Consider the following 16848-nt stretch of genomic DNA (forward strand, 5'->3'; position numbering starts at 1 on the left):
ACACAATAAAATATCTCTCTCTCTGTGTTTTATACTGGTATATTGGTTGCTGTATTGGACGCAGCCCACTTTTTAGATGAAAAAAAAAATTTAAAAGTGCATTTTAGAGCAACAGAAACATGATGTGAAACATAGGACATCCCTTTTTTTCTTTTATTGAAGATATGTACAGAATGTATATGGGCATAAATATATGTATCTATATATTTTTTTTAAAAACAATTAAAAGAAGGTTTAAAAAAAGTGCATCTTAAACACCAACTTTACCGGTAATAATCACAGTTTTTGCAGTTTTTCTCTGCAAAAGAAAAATCAACGACGGTCACTTAATCATTAATTGCAGTTTATTCTCATATTCTGATGTTATTCTTTCATAAATGTTATATTATGTGGTTATATTTTTAATAATACAATAGTGTTGTGTATTTGAGGTAAAAACAAGTCAACAGAATACAGAGAGTCTGACCGTCTTTTAAGTGCTTGAAGATCGGGTAAAGCAAAAGAAAAAGTTGAGTCACACCACGGAAAATATGTTAGCAGGCACCCTGACAAATTTGAGTGATGAACAAAATCACCTCTTATATACAATTACAGTTCAAAGTCGTGAAAAACAGAAACGCTGCTCTGAAGCGCTGTGGGTGTGTTGGTTGGGGGGGTCAAACCCCGCCCTATCCTGGAAAGTTGCAGCCTCTTGGTGTGGACCAATTAGCCTACACTCGCGTCTGCCCAGTCTGGTCGCTTGTTAGCGTGAATTGAGTCCAAACAGCTCCCCACAAGGCTTATTTACTAAATAGTGAATCACTATTGTCACACAATGAGGAAGGAAAGCTGTTAAAAACTGACGCTGACAGCCTGGGCCGCGTTGCCAGGTATCCCAGCAAAGCCTCTTTACATGTTCCACAACTATTTTGTTTAATATGTTCAGAAACAAATCTCTAAAAGTTTCAGGTAAAACATGCTGCATTAAAGTACAAAATGATCAAATATTTGGACAGTAAAAGAGTAGAATTATTTATTAAACAGCTTTAAAAGGGGCGCTGGTTTAGCCCAGTCGTTGGAGCAGGCGCCCTCATATACAGAGGCTACAGTCCTCGACGGACTGATCGCAGGTTTGACTCCCGCCCTCGACCCTTTGCTGCATGTCACCCCCCACTCTCTTCTCCCTATATTTCCTGTCTCTCTTCAGCTGTCCTATAAATAATAAGGTGAAAATGTTCCAAAAAATAAAAAAAACAAAACAAAATATTGTCCCACCTGATAAATGTGGGGCTTACGGTTGGAGGTCTGCATATGTAGCTAAGTTAACAGTTTTCATAGATTAAATGTGAAATTTTTGCTCTCAAATTTGTTGATTTATCTTAAAACATAAACTGCAACTTTATTTAAAAAGGCATTTATAGAGTTTGAAACTACTATAATTTAAAAGTTGGCATACTGTTATAACGTTAAGCTCAGGTTGGACTTTATCTGTGACAGTTGCAGGAGCATTAATGAGGAGAGGGCGTCTTTGCCTCAGCACAAACAATACTCTTCAGTATCTGCACACACACGGCACACATGATGAAATCCTCAGCATCAGGCAGATCAGGTTCCTGAGAAACAGAAGCAGACTTTTACCAGAATTCCCACAAATTATGATGCATTAAGGATGTGCAGGAATGTATTTCCTATGCTTAAATATTCACATTTATTTTTAATTAATTTGAACTTGTTTTTTGATGCTTCTGTGTTTTCTTCCACACTCTGGATCCAAAGTGGCGTCAGGTTTTAATCAATCGTTAACTTATGCTATCTTGCCTTTCATTTTCACACCTGCCTCTCAGCTGCAAAAACAGAATCCCACCTGATACTATCGCAGACAAACACAGCCTCACACCAGCTTAAACACCGAGCCGGAGGAGTGTGATGTGTTTGCTCGGATTTAAATAAGCCAGGGAGTTTTCTACAAACAAGAAACTGATACGGAGAAAAGAAAAGGGGCGCTGCTGAAAAGTCTGAGCCGGACAAACTACATCACAGCGGCGGCCATCAGAGGTCAGACGCTGATTATCCGCAGTGACACAAGGCAAAGCAACAGAAGGACACTGATTGCAGCGGCGGTGTAAACAAATAAACATTCCCTCCGACTCAAATTAAGTAACAGGTACGTTTGTGGAGACGTTATTAAAGGAGAAAAAACATCTCTAATGATGATCATGAGGCTCCCTCTCCCTGAGCAATTAACCCAGATTGAAAGATTTTTTTTGACAGCTGGAGTTAACTTCCCGCCTCAGTCTCCTGGTTGCAATATTTTCGAAATAACACTCAACAGAACAACAAGGCAGACTCTCCCAGTGTGCTCATTAGCAAGCTTCTGTCTCTCCCGCAGCCGCTGCTGCAAATACCCAGACAGCAGCACTTAGTTTCTTTTCTCCCTGAATATAGAGCTCACTAAAACCAGCACAAATGGATGTTTTTGATGCATTAATACACAGTTTATACGCTATCAAACGCTTTTTTGTTATTGATCTGTTCGTTTTAGCTCAACCTCCTCCCTCTCCTTTCTGCCTCCCTTATCCTTTTTTCCCCCTCGATTTCTCCTGTTTTAAATTCCCTTCCCTTGCATTGATTTTCTTCCTCCTCTTTCCTTTCCTGTGGGGATTTCTCTCTCCTTCTTGTGAGAGTCCATTTTGTTCAACAGTTGCCACACAGAGCGGTTCTGCAGTTTGAGCCGAGGCTCTTGGGGAAACGCTCTGTCAGACGGAGAGAGAGAGAAAAAAGAGGGGGAGGCGGAATCACTGCAAGGTTGCCGATTAGAAGCCGTGTGTTTCCCTCTTTTTTCTCTTCCTGCCTCGCTTTGGATCGATTGTGAATTTGATCTCTTCATGTTTAGGAATGAAAACGCATATATATCCTCTATTGCACTCTTACATTCTGATTTTCTTCAAGTGAAATTGCAAAGTCTATCGGACCAATCTGGGAATGTGCTGCAGCCGGCTCTCCAATCACAGCAAATTGAATTATTTGAATGAAATATATGCAATTGGTTGCAAATCTTCCAGAGAAAACACATAAATCACGATTCGCGCTTTATTACTCCGGCCGGCTTTGCTTTAGTAAAGCTGCAACTGCAAAGCAACTGTGCTGTAGTAAATCTGTTTTCAAGGTAGTTTTATTTTTGTCTCTGCAGCTGCATGCGCCAGGTTTCAGAGCAACACAGTATCACTGAGTCCCCAGAGGAGTTGTTAATGCTATTGTAATTGTTATTGAATTTCAGATTAATCAAGCTCATAGTTTTTATTGCCCTAAAAATTGCCCTTCCAGCACATTTAGCAGAGATTGGATTCTGATTGCAGATGCTGTTTCATTACTTGTCTTTACTGCGAGGGAGTTATTGATGGGCGGCTCTTACAGCAGATATCACTTCAGTACATTTGAAAACATTACTGTGGTTCAAGAAGACGACAGGATTCTTGTATTTAAAGTGTAACTGCACCAACTGCACAATTTTGAAAAATGCTCAAAGTGAGCAAGGGGCTGAGGGGGGGCTGAGAGGGGGGCTGAAAGGGGGGGTGGGTGTGTCCGGCAGCTCAGTGACGCCCCCTCCCCTGGCCAGAGAAAAATGGAGAGTCACAAGGCACATATGCTGCGAGGGCTCTTTTGAGATGGAGGACTTCTCCCCTCCAGAGTCCCCTGTAGAGCACTTTAGTGTGGTGGAGGACCGCGGTGGTCCCAACCGAGCCACATCAGTTCGAGCCGTTGGCTCCGCCCCACTAATGCCTGAAGCCGGAGCTTTCAGAGGCGAGGCAATGCAAGTGTGCATGCGCCGTCATTTCTGATTCTGGAGAGAGAATGGGCGCAGTCTCTGAGTGGTAACCAATGACTGTATATATAGATGGATGACACGTCTCCATCTGCTCTCATTGTACAGATTGATGCCAAAATAGCCCCCTTGATAGGCGCTGCCATCTTGCGATGGTGACGTCATTTGGAGCCAGAGTCTGCGCAGTAGAGATCGGCAGGTGACGAACCAAAACACACACTTAACTTACCAAAAAAACAGCAAGGATCCCGCACGCCGCCGTGTTTAACAGCAGAACAGCTTCTTGTGTTGGTCTGAAGCAGACGTTCACAGATATGGAAACTTCAATGACTGTAGTGATTGTTTTAGTTACGTCTCCTCTCGCCGTTCCTCCTCCACTCTGCTCACCCGGAACAGATTGGCTGCAGGAGCCGGATTTGTCAACAGAGCTGTCAATCATCCCTTTACAGCAACAAATAACTAATTGAAAATAAACTTGTCAGAAAAATGAACACTTGGACGTAAATCAGCATGATAAGAACTAACTGTAATGACAGAAACCATGTTCGAGAAAAATGTATCAGGCGTGTATTTTGATTTTATAGTTTGACTCATGTCCCATCTTTTAACATGGAGGAGGCGGGCTTTATGACATATACTGCAGCCAGTCAGCAGGGGGCGATAGAGATGGTTTGGCTTCACTTTAGGGAGCTGTCATGTCGTCCATCTTTTTATACAGTCTATGGTGGTAACGTAACGTTAGCTAGAAGGCTAATGTACAGTGTTCTAAAAAAACATAGTGTAAACTCTAGTGAATGATCTCGATCAGGATATATTTGAAAATGAGCGCGGTTTCACAGACTCGCTCTCAAAGACGGGGACCGGAGGGGTGTACCGCCCACCTCTGATTGACAGGCGTTAACATTCGTTTTTTTAATAAATTTAATTAACGTGTTAAACGTAGCTTTGTCCCAAACGGTCGCCTCTACGTCACCATCGGCTGGCAAGGTCCAGGGCTGATTTAAAACTGTAGATGGCGTGTTAATTTCCAACCCATGAAATGCAGATTTTTATAAATTCGCTAAAAATTGTCAACATTAACACCAGCGTTGATGTGTTTCATCACAGTACAGCAATATAATTTAGATAACAGCTCAAAAACATGTTTCAGTCTGCAGTTACTCTTTAAGCTTTGCAGAGTACAGACACTCGAGGCACGGAAGAGAGTCTGTGTGCATGTGGCTCGTTTTGCTTCATTTGAGTCAGCGTAGGACACACCGTTCAGCAGAATAACTGACAGGGTTTAGTGCTAATGCTCAGCCGTGCGGGTCGTGCCGACTGATGATAGGAGCGAAAGGCACCGTGGGTATGACAGCTGTTCGGGCAGGTGTAATCAGCTGTGGGTGAGCGTTGATAGTCTGTGAGTCCTCGTATTTGACCCGGACCTCACACTGCTCAGACTGGAGTGACTTTCCTCCCACGGCTCACGCTGCGAAGGAAGTCCAAAAGTTATTTTTGACTTTTATTGATCTTCACATAAAACTTAACAACCTAAAATCTGGAGAAAGAATCATGAACATGTTGGAACAATCACAGTCAATGTTGCACTGTTCAAACGTGGCAGCAAAATTATGTCTTGTTTTTATCTTCATTATGCAAACAAAAGTAACAAAACTAAGAGTATTTGTAAGATGAACATGAATCTCTTTAAGTTCCAAGGACCGGTCTTTCCGTAGCTGATCCTTTAATCCCTAAATGTCAAGCCTGATTTCTCCTCAGACTTCTACTCAGTCTCAGTCTCAACATGATGAAGATGCTCTTCTTCTTTCCATCAGCAGTGCCAGCGCCACATTGACCCCTCCTTAGACGGTTAAAGGCATCAGAACGCTTTAAACGTGATAGTCGCCCAGACTGTAAAACAGCATTTGAAACACCCACCATCTGCCTCTGAGAAAGAAGCCATCAGACCAACTTGTATGCAGCCAGATCCTCCAACTACAGATAACTGCAAATGTAATCAATGCCAATAAACTGTACAGTTAAATTGACTTCTCTGAACAGTTATGCCTTTCAATCATTGACTGTGTATGGATAAAGCCAACATGACGTCAACCATTGGTTTGTTGACTACTGTTATGAAAGCTCACAGAGGGCATTTGGTTTTTTTTTATCCATATCATCTGGATCCATGGAGCGTCCATCCATCCATCCATCCATCATCTATACTGCTGCTCCTATTCAGGGTTGCAGGGGGCCTGGAGCCAATCCCAGCTGTCGAGAGGCGGGGTACACTCTGGACTGATCGCCAGTCAATCACAGGGTTGACACATAAGCCCTTTTTACACTGCAGTTCCACCTTAGCGCCGTAACAAAGCTCTGCCGTCATGCAGACTTTGCCATTTTACATTGGACCAAGCAACGCCGGCGTTCTGGTGTGGCGGAAGCAAAACATGTGGAAGGTATAGACAAACAGCACGCGCTTCAAATACACACGCACGGCGCTGTTCCGCTGTTTACACAGACGCTGTTTCGCCTCTGTTACTACCTCTGATGCCAGCTCAGAGGCGGAGCGACTTCAACCCACCATTTACATAGAAGACGGAACGTAACAGTCATAATCCCTCCTTGAACTGGCAGTGTAAAAGGGGCTATAGAGACAGACAACCTTTCACACCCACACCTACAGGCAATTTAGTCACCAATTAACCTGCCTTTGGACTGTGGGAGTAGGGGACCCACGCATGCACCCACTTCGCTAGAACCGGGGTTCCAACTAGGAACCTTCTAGGAGTGACTTTTTCATAGACTTATAAACAGTTGGACTAGTTGCAACCAGTAGAGTCCCCCCCTGCTGGCCATTAGAGAGACTGCAGGTTGAATACACTTTGGCATGTGCTCTACTTTACAGACCCGGACGCTACATCTACATTTTTCATCCTTCCATATTTTGTAGAAGAATCTCTTCATGGTGTCTCTGTTCTCGACTTATACAACTTATTTCTCAGAATATTCTTATCAGCTCCTGTTGCTCGTCCAGAAGTTTGCATCATGACTTCTCAACCTCCCCAAATGTTCCCACGTTGAGTCATTTTCTGCGGCCACAGGAATTCTGGAGGAGACACAACAACCTGTGACCCGCTTCATCATACGCACAAATATGTCTCCTTCATCACCAGGGTTGGACAGTTACTCTGACAACAGCAAGATAAGGACCCGTCTTCGCTCATGAACTAAAAAAAAACAAATTTCCTCAAGTGGCATCATCCTCTCACTTCTGAATCATACCTTGTGAAGCATTAGCCATCTGGAAATCCTGGCTTTAACTACATTTGGTTGAGGAGCGAAAGTTTATTTCTGTGTAGTCGGGACGTTCACGATGACTTTTCCGACTGCATTTCAAAGAAGACATTTCTAGTCCACATTCCTTGACGGCTTTTCAGTGGCTAATCACCAGAGAAGTGCTCGCTGGGATTCTCTCTGCTGCTCTGCTCGGGCTAATTTGCTCTAATCTTTAAAGAAATCCCCTCTACCTCTCCTGCCGGCTGTTATTTTAAACCCTTCTCTCTTACACGATCCTTTCAGGGCTGAAGTAATACTGTTAGAGCTCTACACCTTCCACCTCTCACAGTCCTTACTGTTGGACTTGTGATTTTAACATTATCCTCCTGCCCAATCTCTCCAGGCTACATTGATTTACTTTAAAGTCTATCTGAAAATCTATTTTTACTTCTTGTTTGTGGCCTCACATCCATAACCAGCTGGCTGCCATATTCAACCCCCTAATATTGATCTTTTTTCATGCATGTTTTTGTTGCTTCTTCCAGAGCGGAGGACAGAATGAATACACCAGAATAAAAAACTCATTTAAATGATAGAAGATGAAAGTGTTGCGAAACCGTGGGGAGATATAATTCAATAATAACTCAAGTTAAACAGAGGTAAAAATGTCCGAGCTTCTTAAGATTCTTCTCTTGCACAACAAACCAGCCACCCTTCATAAATAGCCGTGAGCCACAAGACTAAAATGGTGGAGCTGCTGTCTCGAGTGGCCCACATACTGTATGAGCAAGAGAACAAGAGACAGAGAATGTGCTTTAATGTGGAGCAGAGTTGTAGCGATCTGTTTCTCTGTGGACGGTCGGGTCGTCCTGTCGGTTTGTCTAGACGGAAAATTCAAAACAACAGTTGGAAAGATCGGCTTAAAATTTAGTGGATTCAAGATTCAAGATATTTACAACGGTGAGCGTTCTAAAATAAGCTTACCGTCTCCTACACAAGTGTGTGTGCACTGCAGGTGTAGCCGTTAAAAGTAAACAGTCTGCGGCATGTCCGCACCGGGACGATGTGCCGCTGATAAGGGGAATACACACACTTAACCACCTCTGCCTCGATCACCCCGCAGGCGCATGTTTGCAGTTTACATTCAGGTGACACACAGGCTCTGCATGAGGTCAGTTCACTCTGTGCTCTCATTAAAAGCTGCACTATGTGATATCAGACGCACTTTTCCTGTTGTTCTATGTGTGGGAAACACTGCTAAGGGTGTCACGTGGGTCATCAGTATTGGGGGAAGTAAATCTCCCTCGTGTGTGCACGAGAACTCGTGTGTTTATCCCGGTAATGACAGTATTGCAAAATCCACGTCATGAGTTATTCTTGTTTAGCAATGTTGTTGACTTGTATTTCAGGGTTCAGATATTATTTCTTGTTTTACCCTGTCACTTTGTCTCCCTGTCATGAGTCCTCATTGTTTAGTTTTGTGTTTAGTGTATTAGAGTATTTCACTTGTGTCTTTTTGATTAGATCATTTCCTGTTTTACTTTGTCACCTTGTCTCTCGTGTTGGTCCACTTCCTGCCTTTGTGTTTCCCGCTTGTTTGACTATCTGCCCTGCCCTGATTGTTTTCACCTGCCCCTTGATTGTCTCACCTGTGTCTGATTAGCCTCACCTCCTAAATTTATTTAGTCTTTGTGCTCCCCTGTCTTGTTGCCAGTTCATTGTCGTCCATCGTGTGTTAGTCTATGTCCATGACCTTACTCTGGGTTGTCTTCGTGCCTCCCCTGATTTCCTCGTGTCCCTTGGATTACCTGTTCCTGGTTTTGTTGTAAGTTTTTTGCTCCGCCTTTTGATTTTCCTTCTTGTCTTTTGTTGGAGTTAGATTTTGTTTGTGCATTTTTGCCTTTTATTTAATTAAATCCATTATCTAAGTCTGCTTCTGGGTCCTCACATTTTTGTTTAAACCCAAACCCTGACAATCCATGTCAGTGGCAGAATGTGACACTGGTGACTGTATTGAAACCTGTACACCACCCACCCCCATCTTTTCCTCTTTGTTTCATAGTCCAGTGCACTCTGCTTTTTTTTTAAACTGTTGCCCTGTTTTCTGGCATTTGAGTTGGGGGTTTTAAAAACATTTCACTCGTCCACGGTAGCTTGCTAACGTCAAATAGCTACTACCCCAAATGTATACATTCAAGAGTCAAGTGTGTGTTGCACAAAGGGTTTGAATTGCACTTGTTTGTGTTTATGAAGTTTTATTTATCAAAAGTCTTGGCCTGGTGGAATGAGCTCTTCCTCGCCTGCTGCTGTGTGCTTTGAGGGACTTGTACCTTCGTCCTGAGGGCAGCAGGGAGGACAGGCTGCTGTGAGTTTGTGATGAGTCCTTGATGACCCTCAGGGACTTCCTGAGGCGCCGCTGTGCGTACAGCTCCTGCAGGCTGGGCAGCTCGCACCCTGTGATGTACTGGACCGTGCGCCCCACCCTCTCCATCGCCCTGCGGTCCATGATGGTGCATCTGCCGTACCAGGTGGTGAAGCAGCCTGTCAGAAGGCTCTCTGTGTGGTGCCCTGGTAGAAGTCTCAGAGGATTTGGGGCCTCAGGCCAAATTTCTTTAGGCGCCTGAGGCCGTACAGTTTTTGCTGGGCTTTTTTAACAACCACACCACATGTGGCACATGTCAGGTCCTTGTGGAAGTTCATACAGGACATACATTCATAGTGTCCCCTGACACTTTCTCCACCATGACGTTCTGGTGAAATGTCTCAATAACTTTTAAAGAAATACCATGAAATTTGGTTGTTGGATGTTTCCTCCATCCTAACATTCTCTTTAGGGTTTAATGAAACTACTTTGGATATTCCTCAACTTCAATGAGTCCATTACTTTGTTTTATGACCAAATATCGTCAAAAGCAGCAACATTCCCATCAGGCTCGGCTCTTGAGAAGTCGATGATCTAAGATGTTGGCAGCGTAACATTTGGTACACAACATGTTAACAATTCTTATTGTTAGCATGCTACTGTTAGCTATTAGCATTGTAGAGGTAATTTGTTTTTGCATCTTTTTACTTTTCTCTTTTCTTATTGAACATTAGGAACATACAAAACAGACACGTTCTCATAGAGGATGTACATTAAATACAAATACAGATCAAAATAATAATCAAGCTATATCAACTCAAGCATGGTCCAGGTAAGGGATAATGTATAGTGAGCAGGTTGTTATAGCTGTTACTCCGCTATAACAACCTGCTCTCTATACATTATCCTGCACGGCTATTAACTTAAGAAATCAGTAATTTGACACAAAATATTCATTTAGAAAAGATTTTATTAATTTAAGATTATTATATTTCTGTTTTCTATTGAAAAATAGTCTGTTACACTCACAGTGAGAGCTGCGTCCATAGCGGTTAACCTTCTTTAAATAAGCTAAGCTATCTGTTATTACTCACATTAAATGGAAACATTTCCATCAACAAGTTCAGTGGGGCCGAATGAATCAGCGCTGCACCTGATTAAGGTTTTCTGCCTTGTCTGTTTACATTTTCTTTTCCATTCACCGTCTTTAAACATCGCCGTATCCCGTACTGTGTTCAGTTGTTTACTTCATGTGCAGTCTTCAGTTTTGTAGATCTCTCTGTTGGAGCCTTCAGTTTTTGCATTGTTTAACCTTCACCTTTTCCGTTGCTGCCCCCTCCCTCTGGAACTCTCTACCCCAACACCTCAGAACCTCTCCCTCGCTCCCGTCCTTTAAAACCACACTCAAAACCCCTTTGAATCTGTGATCTCTTATTATCTCATTTTAACCTTTTCTTACCTTTTATATACATATTTATATAAATGTACTTTGATTGTTTTTCACTGTATATGTTCTTAATGTCTTTGTTATTGTTGTTTTTTTCATGTAAAGTGCCTTTGAGTACCTTTTTAAACACAAATAAAATGTGTTATTATTATTATTATTATTATAATTATCATTATTATTATTAATTGCTTTCTCTCCACTGTTTTCGTCTCTTTTCTTTTATTCCCTTTGTAAACAGACCGACGTCAAATTTACGGGACTTCTTTCGGCGGATTGATATGATTACAGTTAGTCCTCCTGATTGTGTGATTAGAGCTGCATCCCTAGCAACGGTCTGTTCTTCATAGCAACAGTCTGCTATCGATGATCAGCAGACCTCGGAGTGCTTTAATTAACCAATCAGAATCAAGTATTTAACACAGCCGTGTAATAATGATTCTTTAAAAAAGAGTGACCAGGCCAAATTGACAAATTGAAAATATGACTGAGCTCAAAAACTTTGATATTACAGTAAATGAAAACGACCTCAGAGTAATGAAAACGTTCCACTATTTAAAGTTTAATAATGCTGTTGTTGTTGTCGGATCCTGTAACTACTGACTTTTAACACACATATCACCGTATTGTAAAGTAACCAAGTTACCCAGCAAGCCAATGGTTTGTTTAGACACCACCCTTGTCTTAGGTGGACTTCTATGTGAGGCTACTGGGTTAAGTTAACCTCTTTATGCTTCACACTGGATCCAGTCATTCTCTTTGTATAGGCTAAAAGTATTTCCTGTAGTTCACTGTGGTCATACCTTGAGGTGATGCCCCTTTAATAACACCAATGAGCTGTCACCTTTAATCTGATTACACCTCCTCTCTCTCTCACAAAGCTGCTGTACCATGACTGGAAAAATGAACTACATAGTTCTTAAAGCATTCCCAGCACATGTTTCATGTGTACACTGAGCCATGTGTCATCAGACTTTAACAAGTGTATGACCCATTTCTGGAGCCAAGTCACCCCCCTGAGGTGTGCACTGGAAGGCCGAGCAGGCTCTGACTCAGCAGGAGTGACCTCAGAGTAACTCAGAAGGTCGACTCCGGAGGCGAGCGCGAAAATGTGACCAAACAAAGAAAGACTCTGTGAAATATACGCTTTTGTTTTGACTGCTCGATCGCAGATGTCTGTTTTTTTAAGAAGGTTTTTTCTCTCTCTGTTCATATTTTCATTCAGAGTTGGTGTATCCACTTGACTGCAGCATGCACTCAGTCTGCTTCTATTTGACCTCCACTTTTAATAGAGACTTAAAGATCTAGCCACCATCCTCGTCCATGAATAATTGAGGGCTTCCCGCGGTACAGACTGAGATGCTGGTGGATGAGGAGGAGGAGGAAGAGACGCTCAGTATCCATCGCTCCAAACTTCAGGGCATGTGGCCATAAGGAAAGAATTAGTTAAATGTGTTGTTCAGCTAACATGAGGTTTGAGGTGTTTTTAATTTACCAGAAATTACAAAACTTGAGTTACACTGCGTTAAATAACAGCCTTTCAGGCCTTCCTTGGTTCTTATCCAGGGATTAAACCTCTCTTAACCTCTCATTGATTGGATTTTAACAGTAAATCTGAGATAAGGCTGCCGCTGCTGCTGGCGAAGAACAGAAACAAGGATCGTTGTGCTTCTGATAATCTGCGGGTCTCGTTTGAGCCTGATACAGATCGCTCCCCGCGATCAAGCCCCTCGGTGTGTGTGTGTTTAGAGCCCTGCATTTTAATGCTGATTTCATAACTGTGCCTTGACATAGTGTGGCACATTGAGGCGCACTCCTCCATGATACACAGTTATGTAATGCAAACTGTTTTCTATGTGTTCTGTCGCAGTATTCCTTTCTCCTATAAGCGCCGAGTTTGTCACATCAAATCAACTCATGGGTGAATTTATAGCTCACCCGAGGAGTAGGTTTTGCATTTTACACGCTGCATAGTTGCATTAGAGTACATTCTGTACCAAGAGGTTTCATAATCATTGGCACAACGGCAGAAATATGCTTTTATGTTTTGCTGCAAGTCAAAGATTATTAAAGTGGTCTATCTCACTTCCATGCTGTTATTATTGATGTAAAGAGAGAGTAGCAGAAGAGTAAAGAGAGTAAAGTAGATCATGTTTTCCCTCCTTTTTTTTCTTCATCACATTTTTTTGTGTATTTTGATATTGAAAAGAAAAATTCACATATCTGACATGTTTCCCCACATGATGTCTTAAAAGTCTGTAAGGGTTTTATGATGGAGCAGCTGAAAGTTAAAGGAGCAGTTCTCTCCTGGAAAAAGCCGCTGTCAGTCAAAGCTGGTGTAATCGATAGAAGCAATAACATTTGAAATTGGCTCCATAGCTGTGGAGAAAGTTGTTCAAACAGCTCGTGGTTTCGTCCTCTCTACATTCCTACAACACCCAGCATGCACCGCGCCCCTCCCTCTGAAAGGAACGGCCCAGCGAGACACGCTGGAGTGAAATACTACCGTTTTCGCTGTAGTCAACGGCTCAGAGCGGTACAGAATCAAAAATACGTTGAGAATAGACCAGCGGATTGTCTGAAAAATCTTCTGTCTGAGACGGGCGTCCTAGATTGAGGAAGTGTAGTTTTGCAAGCTCCCTGGCCTCCGCCAGATGACGTAAGATTATTTTTTTTGGGCTTTTTGTCTTTATTCATAGGAAAGCCAAAGAGGGACAGGAAATGTGGGGAGAAGAGAGTGGGGGATGACATGCACCAAATGGATCAGCAGACTGGGATTCGAAGCTGCGATCAGTGCGATGAGGACTGTAGCCTCTATACATGGGGCGCCTGCTCTACCAACCGAGCCAAACCAGCTCCCCGATTCCAATCTTTTTAATATGTTTTTCTTCAAGTGGCATACTGCTTTTTGTGTCTTTCTAACTTTTTAAGGACTTGTTTGTTGTTTCTGTCACTGCTGTCATTTCACTCTGTGTTGACATCAACATTACGACTTCTCCCCCCAAACTTCAAAATCAAAGTCTCAAAGAACCCAGTGAAAGATCTGAGATGTCAAAGCCTGCAGCCGCTCCGTCACCAACATACAGCGGAGGAAGCCTTCATCAGCCCTTCACTGTTCACTGTTTCACTGAAATTTAATCCAAATTAGCTTCAAGGCTATTTTTTCCCTCCCAGAAAATGTGCCATTATCCTCATGAGACTGGAGGACCCTGTATAGTGTATGCAATCCCCACTTTCATGTTTCCCAGTACATTTCCTGCAGAAGCGTAGTATCAGTGTGACAGCTGCATAGATGAGGCAAATTTAACTACATTATTTTTTTTTGCTCTGAGTGACTGTAAAGGATTCTCATTTACACGGGCCAAACTGTCCCGAGGCACAAGAGTCACATTTGTGATGCTAAAACTGAGTTAAACAAACTGGTTCAGGACATGTTCAGAACTGTAGCCTGCAGTCACAGGCCTGAAGGCACATTCAGATAAAAGAGAAACATACAGAAATAAAGCAGCGTTTCTTCTCAAGGATGAGTTTGTACATTAGACCCTCGTAGGCTCTCCCACGACTGAGCACAGACAGCCGCGCATGTTTTATACAGATGCCTGGAGGCAAAACAGCCTAGATCGATCTGAGGAATAAAACAGGTCAGGACCAAAGCGTTGATGAAGCAGACATTGATCCGACCAATCCCACGAGTCCGTGAAACAGCATCTACATCCAATGTTTCTCAAGCGCTTTTATTTCATTTCCCTCAAATGAGTCTCTCTGCCGGCTCAGCAGGAAGTGCATTTGAATTTGGGTTGCAGATTTTGTCCTCCCAGCTGAGATACTATTGGATATTTATCTAATGTTCAGCAAAAATACATCATTTGTAAAATTATATGATAAAATTAAGATCACTTGTACCACCATATGATACTCATTTATATAAAGAGCCTATAGACTTTTATATATTGTATGATTGGCTAGTTTAAATTTAGTAATGCTCTTAAGGTCAGCAATAGCATTAGCCATAAAGAAGAGCATCTTTGGGTTGCCAGGTTGGAATATATCCCCCTAGCTATAACTCAAGGGGGGTATTATGCTAATTTCAAGCTTCATATTTCTCTCTGTGATACCTGTGGAGTAGCTTAGCATAATTTACAGTTAAAAAAACGCATCATTTTTCTCACACTGGTGCTCTGTGCATGCCCTCATACAGCCTCCGCCTGAAACGACAGCTCTGTCCCTTTAAGAAACTCTTGTGACATCACAACGAGCAGAGTGTAGAAAAAACTGTGTGAAACCTGGCGTTCACAGCAGCCTGCAGACTGAGCTGAGAAGCCTGGGGATTACTCCAACATACCTACAGATTTGAAACTTCACCCACGTTTAGTCTGGACATCCAACATTGTAACATTATATGTATGTCTTAATATGTGAAACAGCATGACACCCCCTCTTTAAAACCGACATAGGCTTTGTTGTTTTGAGCTGGCTAATGCATCTATAAAATATAGAAATAGATCAGTATATTTGGAAATGCAAGAGTAACATGAGAAGACATCTTTCATGTCTGTCACTTTAATATATCTCTACAGCCAGCAGCCAGTTAGCTTAGCTTAGCATAAAAACTGGAAACAGCATAGCTCTTTCCAAGGCAATAAAATTGACCCACCAGCACCTGTAACCCTTAATACTTAACATGTGATGTGGTAGTTGTTTGGCGTTGTTTTGGTTATAGTTCTCCCCTGTTTGCTGTATATGGTAAGCTAACCACACCACTGCTAAAGCTAGCTTCATATATACTCTACAGGCCTGAGAGTGGTTTACCTTCTCATGTAACCCTCAGAAACAAAGCAAAACATACTAATTTACCAGAATGTCAAAATACTCCTTTAACTCGCTTTGTATTTTAAGATAGGTAATATATAAAGCATTATCATCAAAATGTTAATATTATAATAACATAAAAAAATAATGCACAGTAAGTACAAAAAAACAGGTGCTAAATCATTTAACTGCACCCACCATAGCTCCAGTGAACTCTCTGAGATCATGCACAAGTGCTGACAAAGAGCAGGAACACTCAGACAAAAAACAGAGAGGTCAAAGAGTTAAAAAGTATTTACTTAACCAAACCTCACACTCACTCACACCCCATGCTATTCCCAAGCAAACGAACATGCGTGAATAAGTATTACCTCTGACACTCCCTCTGTCTCTTGATGAATAACTGATTCATGAGAGTAAATGAAGGGGAACATGTATTTATGTGGGTGGACAGATTACAAGTTTCTTCTGCCATTTGCTTTTAACTCTCATGCTGGTGGCAGCGTACTGAAGAGTTGTACCACTCTCCCATGGAAAATGTGTTTTTTAATCTAGGAGAATGTAAATGTTGGCTTGACTCGTTCAACCCTTTTTTAAAATGTTCACCTCCGCAGTCCTCGTCTTTTTCAGGTTAAGTGTAGAGGGAGTGTTTGGTTGCGTTCGAGCGGAAACTGATTAGCAGAGTGCTGAAGTAGGGAAGCTGTAGACTAGCTCTGATGATGAGCACTTAACTTGTGTAACATTGGGGAGACAACGGGTTTGAGTGGAGACCAGCCTGACAATATGGCACCAGATGTGTGTTAGAAAATAAGTGAATATAGAAATCAATGGACCTTCCTTGACCTTAATAAAGAAGCTGTCTGGAGATGTATAGCACAGAGATGGAACAAGTACCTTTAAAAAGCTGTTGAAAAGGGGCGCTGGTTTGGCTCAGTGGTTAGATCGTGCATCCCATATCAGAGGCTACAGTCCTCGATGTGGCAGCCCTGGGTTCGACTACCACCCTCGGCCCCTTGCTGTGTGTCGTCTCCACTCTCTCTTCCCCTGTTTCCGACACTACTGTCCTGGGTCTTTCAATAAAGCCATGAAAGACCAATAAATGCAGAAAAAGTAAGGTTTTAAGTTTAGAGTTTGAGATTTTAACATGAGGGCCTTCCCACCATGTGGGAGCTC

General features: G+C 42.3%; 1 protein-coding gene across 1 annotated transcript in view; it reads left to right on the forward strand.

The window, feature by feature from the left end:
• Nucleotides 1-16848, forward strand: part of lrrc75bb (leucine rich repeat containing 75Bb) — a 38904-nt gene that overhangs the window by 13277 nt on the left and 8779 nt on the right. The gene's annotated exons all lie outside the window — the stretch shown is intronic.

The sequence above is a fragment of the Semicossyphus pulcher genome, unplaced genomic scaffold (assembly GCF_022749685.1).
Source record: "Semicossyphus pulcher isolate SPU_LCO1_2020_fin unplaced genomic scaffold, fSemPul1.0.p SCAF_22, whole genome shotgun sequence".
In the NCBI taxonomy this organism is placed as follows: Eukaryota; Metazoa; Chordata; class Actinopteri; order Labriformes; family Labridae; genus Semicossyphus; species Semicossyphus pulcher.